Genomic DNA, 25,056 nt, shown 5'->3' with positions numbered 1-25,056 from the left:
ACCCCTTATTCTCTTGTGACACCTTGTCCCTCTTCCACCCTTCATCCCTGGTCTTTGATCCTCCTGTACCACCCATCCCCTGTATGTGACGCTTCCCCACCCTCTATATCCGTCCGCTGTGTGAGACCCCCTGAACCCACTATGCCTGTGTGTGACACCTTCTCGCCCCTACCCCTCAATCCCCAGTGTAAACCCCCTGTCCCACCCCGATAACAGGGTTTTTACCACATTTTAAGTTTAGAAAGTCTCCCCCTATGTGTCACCCTGTACAAAGGGCTGGGGGGCCCTTCTCAAAATTTGCTATGGGGCCCCAGAGAGTTCTCGCTACGCCCCTGCACAGTGAGACAGGTGTTTGACACTGGAAATAAACAACATACTAAGGGCCTGATTCAGATCTGTTTGCTAGGCTGCAAACAGGTAAATGCCGCCCGCCGCCTGCCCGAAAACCCGCCCCCGCCACGTGAATCCCCTTTCTAACATGCCAGGGGATGCGTTCACTAACACATCCCCTGGCATGCGTCCGAACGGGAGATAAATCATTCGATGGTCTCACACCATCGAATGATTTTTCTCCCCTTTGGTAATAAGTCAGTCTAGAATGACTTTTATTCCTGTGGCTATCCGCCAAATTTGGGGCAGGCGCTGACGTCATGTGACATCAGCCGCCCGCCCCGAGCAGGCATCGCCACGCCTGCGTTTGTAGAGGAACATTAATAAAATGTTTGTACAAGTGTCTAAGGCTGACAGTCCAGGCACTAAGGATTTCCATGTTTGTGCACAGATGCTCTGCATTGACTTAGGTACTAATTAAGTCACCTGTGCTTATGCATGGATATTCCTAAAACCTGGACTGCTAAGGGTAAATTTACTAAAGCTTCTAAAAATGAGAAAAGGTGAAGTTGCCCATAGCAACCAACCACATTTTATAATTTCTCTATTGCATCCTAGACAACGAAAAACAGAATCTGATTGGTTGCTATGGGCAACATCACGTTTTCATTTTTTTAGAACTTTATTAAATTTACCCATTGGACATAACAAAGGTTTTTAGAGGACAACTACTGTATAGTTTGCAGAAGGGCTCTTCACTTGAGGTTTGCACCAGCTGTGACCTGATGGAGACTGGATCTTATCCTATACTCCATGGGTCTTCAAACTGTGGCCCTCCAGATGTTGTGAAACTACATGTTCCGACATGCATTGCCACATTTTTTCCTATAAGAGCATACCAAAACTGTCAGGGCATGCTGGGACATGTAGTTCCACAACATCTGGAGGGCCACAGTTTGAAGACCCATGCTATACTCCTAATGGGACATATTTTGTTCCTTCCATTTGCACTTTGGCCGTGACACAAATGCAGCATTTTCACCAATGTAGATATACAGCATTAAAGGATCAAAGGGTCAACATGTCACAATGATGTCCCCAGCGTCCCCTTACTCTCATGATTAATTGAAGCCATAAATTAGTCTAAACCAAGCAATAATTTAATTGCTAAGCTGTATTTAATAAAATGAACAGACTCTTCGTTTGTTACTCTCCCTCTTCCATGGAGCATTGAGCAGTGCGGTCAGCTCCCTGTGGCTGAATAATATCAGCTGGATTGTTCCCCAGGTCCTCAGTGCGCCGATTGCCAGAAATCTATCACTCCATCAGACCCACATGTTTTAAAGTGAGAGGTCTGCAGTTCATTTTCGGTGATTGTTACATATTTCACAGGCGAAAATATGTTGAGAGACATCATGTTACAAACAATGGTGGTTTTGTTATTTGGGCTTAGGGAAGGTTGTACAGAACTGGGCAACAATGGAAGCACAGATTGCTGCAGGGGTGTCTTATTCTTCAGTACAACATGAGACTGGGGCTGTGCCAAGCTTTGTGTCCCAGTGAGCAGTTGTTACTGTGCAACATGCGTGTGCTATTGTCTGCTTGTGGATAAGCAACTGTAAATGTGTGCCGGGCGTGCTTTTTGTATGTATTTCATGTTTTTGCAAAACAAAAATACGATGGGTCAGTTCAGTTAGAGGTGATGTTCTCCCCCACTGGGGACCGCCAGACACAGATCATGTCATCACCACTCCCACTTTCACTCAGCAAGCCGGCGGATGTAGAGGGTGCAGGCAGGGCTGGAATAACCGCTATGTGACCTAGGCAGGCGTCTAGGGCCAGGCAGGTCCCAAGGGGCCCGAATGGGGCCATGATCAGTGATCTGTAGCTTTAGAAAGGTAAGCCTGGAGGTCAGCTTCCCCCTCCCACAGCCTTCATTTGGGGCATTATGGTATAAGTGGCATAATGTGTAAAGCGCATTGCATTGTGTGTCATGTTGTGTAAGGGGAACTGCAGTGTATGGCATAATGTGTAAGGGGCATTTTGGTGTGTGGCATATTGTGTAAGGGAATCCTGGTGTGTGACATATTGTGTAATCGGCATTATGGTGTGTGGCATATTGTGTAAGGGGATTAGTGTGTTGTATAATGTGTAAGGGGCATTATGGTGTATGGCATAATGTGCAATCGGCATTAAGATGTGTGGCATAATATGTAATGGTCATTACGGTGGGTGGCATAATGTGTAATGGACATTACGGGATGCAGCATAATGTGTAAGGGGCATTATGGTGTGTGGCATATGGTGTAATCAGCATTATGGTGTGTGGAATATGGTGTAATCTGTTTTATGGTCTATGTCAGTGGTAGCCAACCCTAGCCCTCGAGAGCTACCAACAGTTCACATTTTCCAGACAACCTAGCTGCTGCACAGCTGCACTCATTAATCACTGACACATTTTAAAAGATACACAGATGGAGCTAATTAGCTCACTTGTGATTCTGTGAGGAGACCTGCAAAACATGCACTGTTGGTAGCTCTCGAGGACTAGGGTTGGCTACCCCAGGTTTATGTCATATGGCATAATTGACATTATGGTGTGTGGCAAAATGTGTAAGGGGCATTATTGTGTGTGGTATTATGTGTAATCTGCGTTATGGTGTATGGTATATGGTGTTATCAGCATTATGGTGTGTGGTATATGGTGTAATCTGCATTATGATGTCTATACTAATGAGGGAGAGAGGGAGATTGATGCTATTTCAGGGAGTCTCCTGCAGAATGCAGGAGGGGAGGTAACTATGATGTAACAGTGTAATGTGGGCTAGGTGACATGAGGGAGATTACTAGACTAATCAGTGAGAGAGGGAGATTGCTGTTATTTTAGGGAGTCTCCTGCAGAATGCAGGAGGGTAGGCAGCTATGACATGTGTAAATGATAAAAAATGAACCAATATAACTAGGGTTAAATGTAATAGGCTGAGAGATTCAGAAAGTTTGGTAAGAAAGCTCCAGTTTTTTTAAAGCCGCAATCATTTACACTGCAAAACCAGTTTGATTTTGCAGTGTAAATGATTGCCGCTTAAAAAAAACTGGAGCTTTCTTACCAAATCTCTCACTTTCTGAATCTCTCAGCCTATTACATGTCACCCATTGTGTGTTCCTGTGGACCTAATGCATGTCGACTTATTAACTATCGACCTTTCATCCGGAGGCTGAGCATGGTCATAGAGTCACCGTTCCCGACAATTATTTTGTACCATAGGACACATATAAATCCCCCCTTGATAAATGACTTTTCCATAAAGTAAATTGATGCTTAGCTACAGTGGAGTATTCCGAGACTGACCAATCACACAAACCCCAGAGTATTCCTCCTGTAACTGACACCCCGAGTCTGGGAATACCAGCGCTGAATAATGAATAAGCGCCCAGTCCGCACCTCTCATGATTATATGGGCAGTGATTTGCCTATTAATATATTTGTATACAGCTGCATCTGTGCGGCGTGTAATTTACGTTGCACCGGCAGGTATTTTGGTAAACCACAGAGTTTATATTTAGTACCGCCAGAGCTACACTTGACTTGTCAGGTTTAACACTGTCTATTCAGAATATAAATATCTACTTTAGACACATTTATGGTCTGATTCAGACCTGGTCGCCAGGCTGTGTATATGTGCAGAGTAGCAAGTCGGTTAACGCCACCCACCGCCGAACGCACCCCCCCCCCCCCTCCGCCAAGCGAATCTCCTCACTAGAATGCATGGGGATGTGTACACTAACACATCTGCTCGCAAGTGTCCACATGGGGGGAAACATTATTTGATGGTTGCTCAAGATCGAACGGTTTTTCCACTGTTCGCTAAGAAAATTCATCCTGGACTGACTTTTCCAGTGCCCAATATACGACGAGTTCGGAGCGGGTGCTGATTCGCATTCGCAGGTGTCCGCCCAGCATTTTCATTGTGGGCACGCCCATGAAACGCTGTGCGGTCTCCTGCATCGGTCCCCTGGCCCCCCCCGGGTGTGGATCATATTGTCGACCCGACTTAGGTCGACACCATTGGGATGATAGGCAGCAAGGTCGACAGCTTTCTAGGTCGACATGGGTGAAGGTCGACAGGTGTCTAGGTCGACATGGGTTTAGGTCGACAAATGCGTTAGGTCGACATGGGTTAGGTCAACAGGTCGCTAGGTCGACATGGGTTTTTTCACAGTTTTTTTTTTTACCCAAATGTCGACACAGTTGACATGGACACAGTTGGAAGTCAACTACAGCGAATCATGGCCACCACGCCCTAGTGGATGGTAGGGCATGAAATACCGCCTGTCGGCACATGTTGGCTCAAAAAAATGTGAAAAACCCCATGTCCACCTCGCAACCTGTCGACCTAACCCAGGTCGACCTAACGCATATATCGACCTAAAACCATGTCTACCTTGTCCCATGTCAACCTAGACACATGTCGACCTTCATCCATGTCGACATAGAACCCTGTCGACCTAATGACTGTCGACAATACGACCGTATCCTGTGGATTTACCTAAATAACCTATGTGGCTTGTGGCAAACTGCATTTTACCACACATACACTTCTATGGGGATTTTTCTCAATAGAAGCATATGAATTCTGCTTGAGTGACAAGCTCAGCCATTTAAATTTGTCATTTAAATTTTACATGTGCCTGGCCACACCCCTCCACCAGCCTGTGTCCGGTATACATAAAGCCAAAATACTATACAGCACTCAGTCAGTTATTAGAACCAGGTTCTCCAATAAGCCCCCTAGTTGGCTATTATTATTATTATTATACTCTGAGCAGCGTAAATCCCTAAACTACTCCTCCTTACCAAAACCTATTATATATTGCCTCTCAAGGCTTCTTGTGCATCACAGTTTTTGCCAATAGAAACACAGAATTGTGTGCACTTTGATACTATGATACAGATGACTCCATAAATATCACACGGCCAATTGTTTTGCTTTCACAAGTTATATTACACCAAAAGATACGCAAAATCAGAGCTAAGGGTAGGCAATGGCTTAGCAAACTGGACACAGCAGTAGCGGTACAGCGGCCAGGTTTTAGCACGTACAAGCTTTCCGTTTGCGGCAGATGCACGTCCCACTCACCATAAACTCTCAGTGGATACCTCAAAACGGTCACTTTTCCATTAAATCCTCATTGTGAGTAAAATTGGTGTGTAACCAAAACACTGCCATCTGCTGGCAGCGAGTGAAACTGCATGTCTTTGTCTTTCACATATACACAAACACAGAGGCAATTACAAGGTAGAAGACTAGCTTCTGAAGAAAATAAAGAAAATACATTTACTGGCACCTTAATGATAAAATCATTTTCATAATCATTATATCTTTGTTAAGATGCCCACAGATGCTACAATTGTACTGTGCTATGCATTTTTGACTGTACAATGGTTCTATACAATTTTTCTTCCAGCTTGCTATGCAATGTGCACTTGGATGCATGCGATGCGATTAACCCATATTTGTAATGTTAATTTACAGATGTAGTCTAAAAAGTACGTGCAGCACGTACTTTTTTAGACATACAATATCAGGCTCCCGGGAACGCGCATCGCATCGCACAAGCCCATAAACACCACCCGATAATTAGACATAAGATGTGTTTTGTACTTAAAAAGTACAAAACGCATTCGATAATTTATGCGTCTGTGGGCACCTTTACATGCCACAAAACACATTGGATGGTGGCCATAAAAAAATAATATGAAAAAAATTAATCTATATAAAAATCGAATCAAAATAAACCATGCATAAAACAAATCATACATAAAAAAAGACAGTACATAAAACATACATAAAACAGCACGTGCACAGCATCTGTTTACCAATCACCGGCTGACCTGCAGCACTGAGCAGCGATGAACTCTGGCTCCCCCAATTGCCCCACCATCTGGCAAGCGGGATACTGTGACCCGCAGGAGGGACAATCTGCAAGTAGTGCCCCTTAAACATAATGCCCACAGCAGTAAAGTAGTGCCCCTAACACCTAATGCCCACAGCACTAGCAAAGTAACCCTTACACCTAATGCCTACAGCAGTACACAGTAGCAAAATGCCCCTTACACATAATGCCCACAGCAGTAAAGTAGTGCCCCTAACACCTAATGCCCACAGCACTAGCAAAGTGCCCCTTACACCTAATGCCCACAGCAGTACGCAGTAGTAAAGTGCCCCTTACACATAATGCCCATAGCAGTAGAGTAGTGCCCCTTACACATAATGCCCACAGCAGTAGAGTAGTGCCCCTAACACCTAATGCCCACATCGGTAGAGTAGTGCCCCTTACACATAATGCCCACAGCAGTAGCAAAGTGCCCCTTACACCTAATGCCCACAGCAGTACGCAGTAGCAAAGTGCCCCTTACACATAATGCCCACAGCAGTAGCAAAGTGCCCCTTACAATGCCCACAGCAGTACCGCAGTGCCCCTTACACATAATGCCCACAGCAGTAGAGTAGTGCCCCTTACACATAATGCCCACAGCAGTAGCAAAGTGCCCCTTACACATAATGCCCACAGCAGTAGCAAAGTGCCCCTTACACCTAATGCCCACAGCAGTACTACAGTGCCCCTCACACATAATGCCCAGCCCCAAAGTAGTTTGATAACCGATTGATAAATCATCTGATAATAACCATGTCTCCAAGGCCCTTATTCTGATCGGTGCAGATATATCCGCGTGCGTTCGGCCCGCCGATGTTTTGTGTCTGCGCATGTGCAGAGGCGTCTCTGCGCATGTGCGAGCGGGGCGTACGGCCAAATCCTGCATGATATGTGAACACTCCGAACAGGGGGTGGAGAGGGGCGTGAAGGGCTATTTGGGCTCATTACCATATGCATACGCCCCGCGTTTCATGGGCGTTCCCATGAAAACGCTGGGCGTACGTATGGTAATGCGGCCGTGTAGGGGGCGGACATATGACATCGCCGGATGTCAGCTGCCCGCCCAGATCCCTGCTTTTGCACGGAAAAATGTCCGTGTGGTCTGAGGTTGCGGGAGCTGGTGGAGCACTCGGTCCTGCATTCGATGGTCTGCGACCATCGTATGATGGGGGAGGTTCCCTTAGATGGAGGAGGCGTATTCCGTGAAAAATACACGTGCGGTCCGTTCGGCCAGCTTCTTACCGCATACGGACGGAGTTGGCGATCCATATGGAAGGCGGGGTTTCGCACGCACGGTCCTGGCCGCATAATCGGCTTCGGCCGCACCGATCAGAATAAGGGCCCATGTGAGGACTCAGGGCGGCTCCTCTACTCACAGCAGGAGATGAAGGTGCGCAATGATGACTGGAGGGGGCAGAGTGGACCAAATCAATCATTCCCTCTTTTGCACTGCCCACCCACCCCCACACCTTGGTCCTGGCTCCACATAATGGAGGGGGCATACATTACGGGGGAAATTACATAAAGTCCACCATCTCTCCAGGACCACTTTAAGCTCTATTGCCAGGACAAGGAGCATAGCTCTGTCCCCGTCACCCGTGATGCCACACACCCAGACCTGTTAGTCAAAGTTAATCGATGACCATCAGGTGGTGTCAACCATCAATGGTGACTACACCAATGGCCATCACTACATCAGCAGCTCAGCACTCAATAAATCTAGACTTCAGCAGACAGTATAACCAATATACGAACTTTGAACCGGGCAAAGTTACCATACAAAGGATTCAAATGGCAAGGTACCACCACACAATGCTAAGGTGACCCCCCACCCCCCCCCCCTGGATCCACCAATGGATGGTGCAGCATACTAACCTACATTTTGTTTCTCCTCTGAGATGAAACACATCATTTCTGGGGGTGAGGCCAGATTGTCATGTCATCAGACCCTGTCCCCAAGATGGGGAAATGCCCATGATATGCGGGTCAGAGGGTTGGGGCTAAGGGGCAGATTTATTGAGCTCGGTGAAGTGATAAAGTGTCTGGTTTTTATCACCGGCCAATCAGCTCCTACCGAGTTACAGGCTTGGTTTGAAAAAATGACAGGTAGGAGCTGATTGGTTGGTGATAAAAACCCAGAAACTTTATCACTTCACTAAGCTTGATAGATCTACCCCTAAATTATGCAACTCCCATCTTGTAGTTCCGAATGCTGGTGCAAGGATTTCCCTGCTTTTATCCTCATCCTGCCTGTTTCACTAAAGTGGGCAGTACGCAGCGGGATGTGGGTACCCTTCTGGGGCTGTGGGAGTCTGCCCCAGATATTGTGAGCCTTCCAAAGCTACCGAGAGGATAGGCAAGTAGTAAGTGATGCAGTCGTTAAAGATAGGGTGAAGGGTTCTGCCCACGAGAGCTAATCTAGAGAAGTGGTTCCCAAACTCGGTCATCAGGACCCCACACCGTGCATGTTTTGCAGGTCTCCTCACAGAATCGCAAGTGAAATAATTAGCTCCATCTGTGGATCATTTAAAATGTGTCAGTGAGTAACGAATGCACCTGTGCACCTGCGGGGTGACCTGGAAAACGTGAACTGTGTGAAGTCCTGAGGACCAAGTTTGAGAACCACTGACCTAGAGGATAGAACCTTTAAATGTTTTATTTAGATTTCCGATCTGTTCTGCCTCTATTTATGGGTAAATTTAAAAGAGCTTGAAAGTGATAAATAAAATGGGAAATGTAGATTCATCTGACTCATCATCTCTTGTCTCCAACAGGTAACACACTGAACATCTCCTCTGTACTGCAGAGCATTACATCTATTGTGTGGGATTGATTTGTACTTCTAGGTAACACACTGAACATCTCCTCTGTACTGCAGAGCATTACATCTATTGTGTGGGATTGATTTGTACTTCTAGGTAACACACTGAACATCTCCTCTGTACTGCAGAGCATTACATCTATTGTGTGGGATTGATTTGTACTTCTAGGTAACACACTGAACATCTCCTCTGTACTGCAGATCATTACATCTATTGTGTGGGATTGATTTGTACTTCTAGGTAACACACTGAACATCTCCTCTGTACTGCAGAGCATTACATCTATTGTGTGGGATTGATTTGTACTTCTAGGTAACACACTGAACATCTCCTCTGTACTGCAGAGCATTACATCTATTGTGTGGGATTGATTTGTACTTCTAGGTAACACACTGAACATCTCCTCTGTACTGCAGAGCATTACATCTATTGTGTGGGATTGATTTGTACTTCTAGGTAACACACTGAACATCTCCTCTGTACTGCAGAGCATTACATCTATTGTGTGGGATTGATTTGTACTTCTAGGTAACACACTGAACATCTCCTCTGTGTACTTTACAACAGTACCTAGCATGTGTGTAGGGAGGAATTTATTTTTATTCTAGGTGATATATAGAATCCTGGAATGCTAGTTTTGTTTTTCTAAGCCACTTTTATTGCTATGTGTTGTAGGGGGTGGGGACTGAGCGAGTGGATTCCAATTATTGGGAATTGGGAACTCATGCATTGTTAAGAGTACTTAAGTAGTCATTGCATACGGCTGTGGCCGGATAGGCTGTGGGCAGATTTTATCTGTGGGCCTAGATTGAAGTGGGCCGTTATTAAAGTGGGAAAACTGATTCATAACTACAGCGTTATACCAGCGTTAAACCAAAGTGAAACTGAAGGACAAAACAACAACGGAGAAAACCAAAGTCTGCTTTGAGTGAGTTAAATTCATTCACACAACATACTACTCCTGGCTGCTTAATCTGGCAATTCAACCATAACATCAGCATTTTACATTTGCAAACAACTTTTACTATCACTGTTAAAGCTTGTACTTGCACTGTCTGTTTGGAAAATGACCAGCTGTACCTCTAATGATCTCACCTCTCCTGCTCTTCCATTGATAGTAGGTGTCCTCTTTCTCTATATATCCTCTCTGGGTGAGCTTATGTGCTCACTCAACTTCCACTATTACATCTATGCTGATAACAGTGAAATCTACCTCTCCTCTCCTGATCTCTCTCCCTCTATCCTCACTCATATCTCTAACTGTCTCTCTGCTGTCTACTCTTGGATGACCCAGCGCTTTTTTAGACTTAAAATATCAAAGACTAAGCTGTCATCTTCCCACCCTCCTGCATAAAACCTGACCATCTCTCATCCTAACCTACTGTTTATGCTCACTTCTTCCCCTTCTGTGTCACCCCTGTCTGTCTAACCCTCCCCTTTAGAATGTAAGCTCTCACGAGCAGGGCCCTCTCTCCTCATGTGCCTTTCTTAGAATATATAAACCTCTGCCACCCTGATGATTGCTTCAGTGTCCTGTCCCCTGATGCAACTATCCATATTAACCATGTGCTTGTCCTAAACTGTCTTGTACTGTAATTTGTTATGTGTTTTTGATTATAACTATGCTCTGTAAAGCGCTGCGGAATATGTATGCGCTATATAAGAAACTGTTAATAAATAAATAAATAAATAATAAATATATATATATATTAAAGTAAGTAAAATGTGCTTTGCCGTTCAGATTTAAAACAATGTTTACAGCTCTTTATGAGCAATTTGATTGGGGTCCGCGGGTCGGCGCAGTGGATAGGTGTCTGGCACTAGATTGAAGAACCTAGGTTTCCCTATCTGTCCGTAAGCTATTCTGGCCTTCAAGAAAAAGATTTAATCACCACCAGGTGATAAAGGCGCTGGGGAGATGGGGTGTCTTGTTATTAGGCAGCTCACACGTAGGGGGGTTCAGGCCCCTATAGTAGGTGTAGGAAAAAACAACAAAAGGTATGTGTAGAGCGCCAAATACAGTTGTATCACAAGATTTTTAAAAATGAATAAATTTGATTAAATAAATAAATAATCAATACAATTGATCAAATTTATTCATTTTTAAAAATCTTGTGATACAACTGTATTTGGCGCTCTACACATACCTTTTGTTGTTTTTTCCTATTCTGGCCTTCAGTCTTCTCCATGTGGCACTGGTTCCGAACCTCCGCGAGTCAGACGTCCGTGGCCGGAAGTTCGGGTATGATGACTTCTAGTTTTAGTGGTGTACGGAGTATCGGCTTCCCCAGGCCTCCAATGCGTTTCGAGAGTGGAACTCTGTTTTTCAAGGATGCCTGTTTGTGTTTCCTTTCAGTATTGATTGGTTCCTTTCTTTTTTTCTTTATTTCAACAACTTTATTAAAAAAAATGGAAATGGTAAGATTTTTGGTGGCAAGCACATGTGTGGAGGAAAGAAACCTCCCGTGGAGCAGAAGGGTATATGAATGCTAAAATCAGTGAATTTGTATTTTAACCTAAAACAGCTGATAGCTCAATGTCGATGTTCAGTCCCCTTGGTTGGAGAGTGCTCACTTCGTATATCCACTTTGTCTCTCTATGTTTGAGATTTTTTACATCATCTCCTCCTCTCCAGTTTATAATGACTTGTTCTATTACATTAATGTTCAATTCTTCTTGTTTTTTTCCATGTTTCTCTGCAAAGTGGCTGGATAGGCTGTGAGTTTGCAGCCCTTTTCTTATATTGTAGAAATGCTCGGCTGTATGTTTTTTTAATTCTCTTTTTGTTTGGCCCACATACTGTAGCCCACATGGGCATTCCAGTAGGTAAATGTTGTTTTTGTTTATATTCTTTTTTTGTTTGATTTGAAAAGAAGGATGTCAAAGGTTTTGTTGAATTATTTTGCGATGCCCTACAGCTTACGCAATTTAGACATGGAAAAAAAACATTTGAAGTTTTTTCCTGTCGGGGTCTTCCTATGGGAATGAAGCTGTTTGTTAATTCTTGTTTTAAGTTTCTGGCACGTTTGTATATTATTCTTGGTTTGGGAGGTATGAGTGATTTGAGTTAGTTGTCCAGTTGGATAATGTGCCAATGTTTTTGTAGTATTTCTTCTATCTTCTTATGGTTGGAGCTGAATTTTGTAATAAAGGAAATGGGTAGTTCAGTGTTGTCTTTGTTCTTTTGGTTGTATTGAATGAGTTTAGATATGTCCAGATGTTTTGTTTTCTCCACTTCTCTGTTTAACAAGTGTTCTGAATAGCCCTTTTTTATGAATTTGTTTTTCATAATCGTGCTTTATTCTGCAAAAGTTGAATCTTGTGTGCAGTTTCTCTGAATGCGGCGCAGTTGGCCTCCTGGGATATTTTTTGTGCCAATTGTTGTGGTGGTTGCTGTCGTATGGGAGAATGTTGTTCCCATCTACATCTTTTGTAAATGTTTTGGTCATTATTTGATTTTCGTTGTTTTTTTATACCATTATTGTTCATGTGTGTAATGAATTTGTCAAGTTGATTTTGAGGCCCTTTCCATATGAAAAATAAATTGTCAATATAACGATACCAGCAGATAATGTGTTCTATGTATGGGTTGTTATTCCAAATTTGATTCTCTTCCCAGTATGATATGAATAAATTAGCATATGATGGGGCGAATGAAGTCCCATTGCGGTGCCTTTAGTTTGGAGATAAAATTCACTGTTGAACCAAAAATAATTATTGTTGAGTATGACTTCTATTTGTTCCATTATAAAGTTGATCTGTTGATTGGGAAGATCGGACTGGGTTGATAACATTGATCCAACGTAGGTGCATCCAAGGTTGTGATCGATGCATGTATACAGTGATTTCACATCACTAATGCACTATCTGTCTGTAGGATTCATCCCATTCGGTATGCTGTAAAACCTGCAGTGTATGTAGTGTGTCTTTTAGGTAACTCTTTTGACTTTATACTATGGGTTGAAGAAACTTGTCGATGTATTTGCATAGATTTGTAGTCAGTGAGCCAATGCCAGAAATTATCGGTCGACCAGGTGGATTTTGTAGGTATGGACTTTGGGCAGGTAGTAAAATGTCGGTATTTTCAGATGGTCAGTTGAAATGAATTGGTGTTCTCTGTCATTGGGTATGCCCAGGTCACGTCCTTCGTCAAGTTTTGTTTAAAGCATTTTCGCAAATAGGTATAGCAAAAATGAAATTATTTGTATTATTTTCATCATTATCATCATCATCTGTGCACAGGGCCGGTTCTACACGGGGGCCGAGATCTGTTGGGGGTACCAAGTCTGCCTATCACAAAATTAAGGATGTCTATGACAAATACATCCTTGCGGTGCTTAAAGCAAGTGGTGGTTGCCACCTCCGCACTCTACCTCAAGGGTCTGGAAAGGGAGCGGTGTTGGCAGTGTAGAGTTTGGGGTGGCAAGGGGGGGGGAGTTGGTTGAAGTTTGCCTCGGATGCCTCGGAGGTCTAAAGGCTCATACACTTGGGGCAATTTGGGGCTATTTTCTAAGCGATCGCTCCATGTGTTCAGGGTATAGCGACAGCAATTCACAAATTGAGGCAGACCTGATACAAACAACTTGCATTGAGAAGACGCAGAAGCTGGAGGTGAAAAAGCATTTTCCGAGGCATCACAGAAAATAGGCACAAGCTGTTTATTTGGCATGACTCCCCTGTAAGATACTCTACAGATAAATGTCTCTTTCACACGGGCTGTAAATGAACATTTCAAAAAAGAAACTGTAAAAGTTACAAAAGCTTCTTTCATTGTACGAGACAGTAAATCCGGGTGATTCCGTTGGCATGCGAAATGTAGGAGGAAGGAATCAGTTTCATAAATCACAATAAAGCACAATATTTGCTCTGTGCAGTGCTGCACTTCAAAGTGATCTTTTTCCAATGTGTGTTCTGCTCATCTGAATACACATTGTCAGCGATATCTAGATCAATAGCCCGTCCGTATGGCCTCAGGTGGATTTTTGAAGTTTTCTTATTTAAAAATAACATATCAGACGTTCCTGAATGGTGCGATTATGCTGACATATATATATAATGCAATTAATTATGTATGTCCCTAATAGTGATATGAGGTGACCCCGTGGGATCTTAGCTCAAGAAAGGACATATTAATTACATGCAGTTCTGTGCAGTCAGTGGTGTACAAAAATATCTTTGTTCTCTTCAAAAAAGGGAACATTCAGCTGCTATGGGGCCCAGAGCTGAGAGGGACCACCTTCCCTGTCACAGTTACCTGTGTTATTTACAGGGGTGTAGCTACCATAGGTGTGGGGAGAGCAGATGCTATGGGGCCCAGAGCTGAGAGGGGCCACCTTCCCTGTCACAGTTACCTGTGTTATATACAGGGGTGTAGCTACCATAGGTGTGGGGAGAGCAGATGCTATGGGGCCCAGAGCTGAGAGGGGCCACCTTCCCTGTCACAGTTACCTGTGTTATATACAGGGTGTAGCTACCATAGGTGCAGGGAGTGCAGCTGCTATGGGGCCCAGAGCTGAGAGGGGCCACCTTCCCTGTCACAGTTACATGTGTTATATACAGGGGTGTAGCTACCATAGGTGTAGGGGTGCAGCTGCTATGGGGCCCAGAGCTGAGAGGGGCCACCTTCCCTGTCACAGTTATACGTGTTATATACAGGGTGTAGCTACCATAGGTGTAGGAGTGCAGCTGCTATGGGGCCCAGAGCTGAGAGGGGCCACCTTCCCTAACACAGTTACATGTGTTATATACAGGGTGCAGTGACCATAGTGCAGGGAGTGCAGCTGCTATGGGGCCCAGAGCTGAGAGAGGCCACATTCCCTGTCATAGTTACATGTGTTATATACAGGGGTGTAGCTGCCATATGGGGCAGGGAGTGCAGCTATTATGGGGCCCAGAGCTGAGAGGGGCCACCTTCCCTGTCACAGTTACATGTGTTATATACAGGTGAGAGGGGTCACTTCCCGTTACATGTGCTAAATTCATTTTGCACCATTGGGTTGTACACAAACTTTTTGGGGGACACTTACAAACTTTTGCTATGCGGCCTACAAATATCTGGTTATGCCCCTGTACAATGTCGTGCTGTGGTTTTATACTGTATGCTTCTGCAGAGGAGATAAGTTCCTTGCACGCTATGAAGAGGGGAATGGGTGCATTTTTAGGGCTGTGTGGATAATTGCAGTTTGTCGCTGGTTGCAGAAACGGTGACCGTACTAATAACCCGGGTCCAGGCCTGCTGTGTAGGAAATATAACGCTCCCCTCCAAATTTTCTACAGGGGGTTGCCACGCCCCCTGTATTGGCCTCTCCTACCCATCACTATTGGATGCCGGTGCTCTCTACAGCCCTGACAGTTACACTTTGGGACTGATTCAGCTCCATTCGCTAAGCATCGGTCGTTCGCTCAATGGCTGTGTACAGGAGACAGAGGGAGTTTTGTACAGGAGGACTCGACCTTCCCATAATTTCCTAGTTTGACAGTCCATGCTCCCACCTGGCTATGCCCCCATGTGCAGTGTTCAGGGCGTAAGTTCATCCCAGTCACACAGATGCAAAATGGAGTTTGGTGCCCCATGGATTTTGAGTCCTTAACTCAAGGGTTGTGTGTAGATTAGCCAGTGGTGGAATGGCGTTTGCCTCTTTTGTCCAGATTACCAATGATAGGAGGTATCATTGGCGATTACTCTTGTTTTTCTCTTGCAACAGGCATTTTTGTAAACGTTTGAAACAGATTGGATCAGAAATTGCCATATGCACACTACAGTTCTGTCATATCTGGTTGTCTAAAGATTATTGTCTTCATCCAGGAAGAACAATCTCACAACACATTGAGGAGCTTACCGAGCACCAGAGAAGCCTCCCGCTGCCCGTCCGAACACCCGCGCCCCTCCCACCGGCGTTGTTTCCCCTCGAGGGGATGTGTAAGAAAAACACATCCCCTCACATGTCTCCGCAGCCGGAGAAATCACTCGATGGTCTCTGACCATCAAATGATTTCTCCTGCCTGCACAAATAGAAGTCAGTGGAAACTGACTTTTATTTGCGTTCGCCTGGACAAAGATGGGGCGGTTGGCTGATGTGCTGTGTAGGGTGGCCAATCCTGGGATTAGCGGGATCCCAGGATTTGGCCCCAAAAACGCACTCGCTCAGGCACTGCCAGGCTGTTCCCGATGCCCGGCCTACGGTTCTGTGCAGAGGTCATGCTGCGCAGGCCAAACAGCCGCTTTGCCTGCCCACAGGCCCGCCCATCGCTCCCTGGCCCGGCTCCCAGATGCGCCTCCAGCTCCCCGGTTGGTGGCCGCACATCCAGCAGAACCGCTACACGGCCAGACTCCCAGCTCCCCGGCGCCGGGCTCTCATCCGCCTGCACAGCTTCCCGGCTGCTCCCGTCCGCATCATAGAGGTAAATATGCAGGGCGTTTCTATAATCAAAATCCAGGATTGAAAAAATGCCCCGGGTTTGGCATCCCTTGTCCTGTGGGCATTCCTATGGATGATTCCCGCCCCTGCCACCATCCTTCCCCACCCCGATTATTGTGTTCAGCTTGGCGACTATGCAAATAAACAAAGCCATTCGCAAAGGGGAGCTGCATATGCACATAATCTGCGCAGGTGCAGTCCCCAAAACATCGGGACGGGGTCGAACTCGCATTATCGCGAGTAGAGCAGAATCACCTCCATGGTCTCAGGAACAAATCACAGACAGGTGGAATTCAAATCTTAAGCGCCTCTGATCTAAACTCTTGAACTAAGGTTTGTGGTCTGTATCAGAAGCAGTATTACAATTACGATTGGAATTACTCGCCTGGTTTGCAGATTTATGGGGTGACGTGATTGTTTAGGATGTCAGCCAGCCGCATGTCTCAAACACGGCCGTTATTCATGTCCAGTGTTTATCTTCTCTAATTGTTTATCACCCACACACAATGCCATAATTGTGCAAATTAAGCAAAACCTTAAGTAGCATCTAATGAATTCTCAGCAGGCAAACACCTCGTCTGTCTTTCCATGTTTATTTCAGCTGAGATCGTTTTATGCGGATTCAATATGAACCCTCTTAGGATAGATGTGAGTTTTTGGGAGCTGATTGCAAAACAAATGCACATGCCGTATTAGAGGTTTACCAATGACGCTTGCAGAACAGTGGGAGAAAACTAATTAGGAAAACACTAAGAAGCCATGAAAGTACGGATATGTGGTGCAGGTGCAGACTTGAGCAGTGTTGTGCCGTTTCTATGTGCCTACAGTATATCTGTTTGCATGTGTGTGTGAGCCTAGATCACAGGTTCTCGAAGTCGGTCTTTAGGACCCCACACAGTGCATGTTTTGCAGGCCTCCTTACAGAATCAAGTGAAATAATAAGCTCCACTCGTGGATCTTTTAAAATGTGTCATTACCGAATGTCAGCTGCCCGCCATGTTCCCCTCCAGAACACCTGAGAGTATCTTAGTTTTGCATGTACCTTCCACATCATTTGATGGTCAGCAATCATCAAATAATAATAATAATGATATTTATATAGCGCTTTTCTCCCAATAGGACTCAAAGTGCTGTACCATTGTCTTTACAGCTCAAAATACAAAACAAGCTGAACAGTAGATGTCAGTGAAATGCTTGGGTAAATAGGTACGTCTTTAGTCTATTTTTAAAGGATTCTACAGTGGGGGCTTCTCGCACTGTGCGAGGAAGAGAGTTCCATAAAGTTGGAGCAACAAAGTTGAAAGCTCGTCCCCCAGGTGAATTCAGGGAAATTCTGGGTACTGTTAGTAGTCCTTCTTCAGCGGATCATAGTAATCGAGTAGGACAGTAAGGAATCAGCACCTGCTGCAGGTACCTTGGGCCCTGGTCATGTAGGGCCTTGAAAGTGAGTAAGCCAATCTTGAAAACGATTCACCATTTTACAGGTAGCCAGTGAAGGAGTAGAGAAGGGGAGTTATGTGGCAGGAGCGGGGCTGGTTAGTCAATAGTCTAGCGGCTGCATTTTGTACTAGCTGCAAGTGGGGCAATTATTTTGCTGGAAGACCCAGGTAGAGAGCATTGCAGTAGTCTAGGCATGATAATATAAATGCATGTACGACTTTAGGCAGGTCTTCTGAGGGAATTAAGTGCTTGATTCTGGCTATGTTTCTCAAAAGAATGAATGAGGATTTGATTGTGGCTGACACCTGATGTTTAAGTGTCAGGCCACTATCCAGGACCACACCAAGATTCCGCACATGATCAGAGTTTTTTGTGCTGTACCCCCCCAGCTTAAGACTTGTCAGTTGGCTATGCTGCCATCTTGTCCTGTGATTTATCATCAGGACTTCTGTTTTATCTGGGTTCAGTCTCAGCCAACTGGCACTCATCCACTCCTGGAGCTCAGCTAGGCAGCCATTTAAGGTTGTTATTGTGTTATCGGTGCCTGGAGCAAAGGACAGGTACAGTTGGGTATCATCTGCATAGCAGTGGTAGACCAGGCCATGAAGTCTGATTATGTCACCAAGTGGAAGCATGTATACTGCAAAAAGCATGGGAGATAGTATAGACCCCTGTGGGACACCACAAGACAACGGCACTGGTGGCAAAGAGTATACTCCCGATGAAACTGTGACCTGCCAGCGAGAAATGATTTGAACCAGCTAAGGACTGTGCCATCAAGACCACAGGAATTCTTCAGGCGCTCAATTAGAATACCATGGTTAATGGTGTCAAATGCTGCACAGAGGTCCAGAAGGATTAGGATTGAACAGTCTCCTCTATCCCTTGCATTTAGAAGATCATTGAGCACACATACCAGAGCTGTTTCTGTGCTATGTCTTCTCTTGAATCCTGACTGGAATGGTTTATAAAGGTTATGGGTTGACAAGTGGGTCTCTAGTTGAGTTGCAACCACTTTCTCAATAACCTTTCCTAGAAAAGGAAGATTTGATACTGGCCTGTAGTTGGTTATGCAGTCATGGTCTAAATTAGATTTTTTAAGATGTGAGTCTGGCCCTGTAGGCTGCAATTGGATCTTTATGTAAAACATCCATTGCAGCTGTGCGGTTCAATTTGCCCTGCGATGGTGGGCGGTGGCCTGTGGGCACTGGGTGGGCTTAAAATGACATGCAACGCTGCGAATTTTGCAGCGATGCATGTCAATAAGAATAACCTCCACATTCTACAGCGCTGTACAGAGAATGTCTGGCCAGTCACATCCGTCGGCAAAAACTGTCATTTTTCAAGCACAGCCTGTAACATTACAGTTAGGATCTGATTGGCTGGTACTTTATCTCTCTGCACATCTGGGTGTGTGAGTGTGTGTGTGTGTGCGTCTGTGTGTCAGTTGATATACGTTACATATACGAGTAGAACAACTAACTGAAGCAGCGGTCTAACACTATTTAAATGGTAAGATTAATTTATTTATGTTTTTAAACACAATAAGTACTTGGCAACATCACAAACCTTGTGGGTATTTATTTCCAGATGAACAGCCAAAGAGCTTATTTGTGAGCTGGCGTCTTTCAGCCTCAATTATTACCATGTTTTGTTTGGAAGTGAAATTGTATTTATATGTAAATTATCACTCAGGATTTCCTTTGAGAATTTTAGAATTTCTCCACAATTCCAAAATGAATCTAAACAACACACAGCAATCTCTCCGGGCTGTTTATATAGAGGTGAGCAATTAGGGGGATAGCGGAAAGCGCTGCCTTTCTAGGGGGGGGGGGGGATTGCAGTTCTGGCCAGATTATTGTTATTGGTGCAAACTCGTATTCTGTAGCAATTTACAGCTAGGAACAAACACAGCAATGACATGTCAGAGACAAGAGGGCCCTGCTCGCAAGATTCCTGTTTATAGGGAAACAATAAAGTTTTGATGTAGATATGACAGAGACACAGTCAGATGACAATTAGCAGCGCTCAGTGTCCTCTTCTGATTGGTTGTCTAGGACTTCACTGTCAGTACTCAGTTATACCCCTTTCACAAAAGCCAAAATTCCCGGGTTGGCCCCGCTGGTGTGCAAGGTTCCTCAGCAAAATTCCCAGGAAAATTTGCTGGGATATTAACCCTGCTAGCTAGCAGGGTTTCTCCCGTGACCAAAAGGAGGAAAACCAAGGTATGGAGCGCCTACCTAGAGTTGTTTAATCAAAACAGCAGCTGCTTAAGGGAGTAGTCAGCTCCCAAATGAGGGAAAAGATTAATAAATAAGAATGAGCAGCGCTGAATTACAATGTATAAAAATTTATTACACACAATAATAAAACAATATTAGGACATTAAAAATGAACCATATGGTATAAAAGAAGACTGAATGGACCCAATATAGTCACCGGTATGGATGATGTTATAAGACCTGCTCTGATTCTGGGGGGTAGGGGATAGTCCTTATTTGCTACTTGGTGGTATCCTGAAGATGTTAGTTTTGGACTGCAACCAATGGCATGGATGGAATTAGCCTGATCGGGAGTCCCACTGCTGCGAGTGGTCAGGTATCCAACGATGTTATTGTGGCTTGAGACTTCCAAGATGGTAAGTGTCCGATCAGAAGATTGGGCAGGTAGGACAGTCTTTTGGAGTGAGAGTCCTTGGAGTGAAAGAGAGGGTCCAGACAGTGTAAGTCACCAACGCGTTTTGCAGTACTACTGACTGCTGTCTCCCGTGACCAGCCTGGGTTACTGGCTGGTGTGAAAGGAACTTACCCGGGCAGCGGAGTCCAGGGTACGGGCAGTGGGTGGCTGGGTCCAGACTGAAGGGATCCGGGCAGTGGCTGCTAGGCGCTTATATCACTATTTGCCAGGCAGCGGGGCGGGAAGTGCTGCTGGATTTGAAAACAAATTGAAAAGACTGGCCAGACGCTGTCAGCCAATCAGCATCCGGCCAGTCTTTTCAATATGTTTTCAAATCCAGCAGCACTTCCCGCCAAATAGCACTACGAGCACCCAGCCACCGTTGCCCGGAACCCGCAGTCTGGACCTCACTGAACAGACCCCGCTGGCCGGACCCTGCTGCCTGGACACCGCTGCCCCCTCACACCAAAAAATGCAGGGACAAAGGTGATGTGAACGGGGCCAACTGAGAATGTCCCTGCTTGATCCAGGGACTATTTTCTGAATTTCCTTGCATTTTCTGTTGTGAAAGGAGTATTACATACTGTCACAATCCTGTCTGAATCCTGTGTATCTGGCCTGTCATTCTGCTATTCACTTCTGTGTATTCCAGCCAGCTGCCGTTAGTCATGCTTCCTAGAGAGACTATGCTTGCTAGTAAGTAACACCTGTGGTAGTCCTAGCTCTGTGTGAGATCTTCTGCTGCCAATCATGTGTAGTCTGGTTCCCTGTCATAATTGCCCAGCCAATCCCGGCTTCTCAGTGGGTATATATATGCTGGGAAATCAAAGACACATTGCTAGTGCTTCAATTGTTTCCTGTTGGTACAGTTGTGTCTCTCTGCTGCAGTGTGTTTGCTTCCAGGTATTCCAGATCCTGTGATCCTCTGTCCAGAGAAGGATACTACCCTCTGCAGTTCCTTGCCTAGTTCCTGCATTCGATGTTCCAACCATCGTTCCTGCATTCAATGTTCCAGCAATTGTTCCTGCAATCGATGTTCTAACCATCTCGTCCACGTTCGATGTTCCAGCCATTGTTCCTGCAATCAATGTTTTAACCATCACCTCCGCATTCGATGTTCCAACCATCGGTACTTGTGAGTTATCCGGACGCCCGATTTCAAAATCGGGTCGGATCGGGCACATCGCATCGCATCGCATGCGACCATCGGATGCGATGCGATGCGATGCGATGACCCGATTTTTCCATAGGAATCAATGTTAAAATGGACTGAGTCCATTTTAACATGGAATTCAATGGGAAAAAGGGGTCCTTTTCATACCCCTACTATCCAAGTGGGCATGGAGTTGGATATAAACCTGTGGCGAGCGTAGCGAGCCACCGAGCCCGAAGCGTGGCGAGCGTAGCGAGCCCCGCGAGGGGACACGGAATACCGTCCCCTCGCGGGGCTCGCTTCGCTCGCCACGCTTCGGGCTCGGTGGCTCGCTACGCTCGCCACAGGTTTATATCCAACTCCATGCCCACTTGGATAGTAGGGGTATGAAAAGGACCCCTTTTTCCATAGGAATCATTTTAACATTGATTCCTATGGAAAAATCGGGTCATCGCATCCGATGGTCGCATGCGATGCGATGCGATGCGATGCGATATCGCATCGCATCGTATCTGATTGTATGCCTTAACTTAAGGCATACAATCAAAAAATCGGGCGTCCAGATAACTCACAAGTACCCAACCATCGCTCCCTGCATTCGATGTTTCATCATCGTTCCTGTATATTCAATGTTATTATCATCTCTCTCCAAGTTCTGATGCTCCACACCAATGCTCCCACGCGTCGGTTGTTCTAAGCATCACGCTCAGTCGCAACTCCAAGTAACGTACTTTTGTTTTCATTGTTATCGGCTTTCGCCGAATACACTTACTTCATCAGTGTTCTGCATCTTTCATACCTCATTGCTTCACAGTCATTGTGTACCAATTACTGCTTGTGCCTACATTACTTTCTGCCAGTTGTCAAGTAGAGTCATCTCTGCCTGTTATCACCTGCTGAGCATTAATAAAGTGATTGTACTTTTACTCCTGCCTTCTTCATGTCTCTGGGTGCACTACGGTACAATTAATGTACAAGGGTCTAATCAAGGCTCCCTGATTCATTCATCGGTCCGAGCCTACACCTGAGGCCTTCGTCACGTTGACTCAGACCACAGACGTGACACATACTTGCTGAAAATAATTTTATCCACCCTGGAAGAATGCCTCGATGGGGATGCAGCTGAAGGCGGCAGGGTCAGGTGCTGCTTATCACTGCACCTTAACTAAATAGGGAAGGGGTTCCAATGTGAAACATTTCTATAAGAATTGCTTACGGTTCCTCTTGGACATTTGATATGCTGCATTATGCTCGCCCCCCTGCCTATTTTATTATCCCATGGTTTTGGGGAGCGGCTCGTGTCTGGGTAACCTTTAGTAGTTTTACATTGCTGCAGGAAATCTGGGGCAGATGTAACATGTTTTTGTCACTGCAGGGGTCAGGGAGATAGAGCTGGCCCCGGAGAGATGGATGTTCCTGTGTAAGCACCTACACTGCAGCCAAGGGACTCTCCGAGGTTTGCACTTAATATTATAGTACAGCATCCGGCTCCTGTTACTGAGCACCAGTGACATCAAGAGAGGGGGGTGTCACTATTTACCCAGGCCCGGGTCTGCTGGAGGGGCCCGAGTCCGGTCCAGAGGGGCCTGTCTGGAAGGGGTTTCCAGCTGTCACCTGGGAGATCGGAAAGGAGATATTACTTTCTCCCTGTATGTTCCCGATCCTCCGGTTTTCACTATATCCCTGAACCATATAGGAAGGCTGTAATCTTTCCCTCCATGTCTTTCTGGTGACCGGTGTTACAGGTACCCAGGGCCGGACTGGGAGCAAAAATCGGCCCTGGCATTTTGTGCACACAGGCCCACCTGCAGGAGGCGGGACTCTTGAGCGGCGAAGCCGCGCAGCGAAAAAGGGGCATGGCCTCACGGAGAGGAGGTGTGGCATCACAAAAAGGAGGCATTACACAATATGGAACACAACATTATGCCCATTACACATTACATGTGGGCATTAGTTTTTGGGATATACTGGCAGACATAGGAACGCTACATAGGTGCTGTATGCGCAGCAGGAAACCTCCAGATCAGCCAGGGGAAATACTCAGGAGAGCATAACATAACATAAGCACAGTACTAAGAAAATACTACAAACATGGGGCTCTTCCTGCAAGTACTTGGGGGCAATGACCACGACATGACATGCGTTCCCTCCCATCTGCCCGCCGCCCAAGGTCCATACCTTCCACTTCGCCATCTTTAATCATGACAAACAGCCTGGGACGTCCCGCAGGATCTGCAGCTGGGACGTCCCATATCTGCCCTGGCTACACATCCCCTGCGTCGGCTACACCGGGGGATGCGGTGCACTGCGACGGGCTCGGGAATAGCCGCGTCAGGACGCTTCATCGTCATTGCGTCAATATGCAAATGACGTGCGGGGGGGTGCGGTTTCTGGCAGCGGCTCAGCGATACTGCAGAAAGTTCTCAGAACTGAGAACTTTCTACACAAAATCGGCCCACAAGGCCATCGGCATTTGCCAGAAGTGCCAGATGGCCAGTCCGGCCCTGCAGGTACCCCCACCGGACCGGACACTAGAAGCTCTGGAATGACACAGTTTGACGACTGGAGCCTGTCTGTTCCAGCCTTACGAGGTCAAGTCCGATTCAGGTCTTCACCCATTTACACAAGTCCTGCTTCATGCCTCAACCAGGGCAACCACAGTGAGTATGGCTGTGTCTTCGTTTCTCTATAATCCACACTACTGGTAACGCCATCTGAGTTGGGTAAGAAAACGCTGCACTGATATGTACACTACTGTCACATAACATCACATGTACACGTTTATTTCCAACACTTGCATAAGTTGACATTATAAGGCATCTGCTCAAGTCTGTAGTCAGATTTGCCATAGCAAAACTAAACTTTTGGGTATTATGAAGCAGCCAAGATCCTACAATCCAATGACTCAGGTCTACATAGTCTATATTATTGTTTTTCGTTAATTATAATAGGTGCCAGGCCTTTCCGTCCGTTAGCCGGACAAGTTGTCGTATCGGGATGTTCTTGCAGCAGTGTCTGGTGCCCCTGGACAGCTCTCCATAACAGATCTCCATTTATGTATTTTGGCTTCTAGTCTCTATTCCAGCAAGTCTAGAACGCTCTCCTGGGGACATCTGACTGAACACCGCCAGCGGAACACGGTGAGAAATCAAGTGCAAGACAGCAGCTAATTCACAAACACACATGAGAAGACAGACTGCGAAGTAAACCCAGAACTTCATCCAATGGGTTCAATTAAACACAAACAAAAAAAGTCTTTACTGTCCGGGCGGAACAATGG

The sequence above is a fragment of the Crinia signifera genome, chromosome 2, assembly GCF_055691185.1.
Source record: "Crinia signifera chromosome 2, ASM5569118v1, whole genome shotgun sequence".
In the NCBI taxonomy this organism is placed as follows: Eukaryota; Metazoa; Chordata; class Amphibia; order Anura; family Myobatrachidae; genus Crinia; species Crinia signifera.
The sequence above is the reverse complement of the archived record's forward strand: the minus strand, read 5'-3'. Positions refer to the sequence as shown.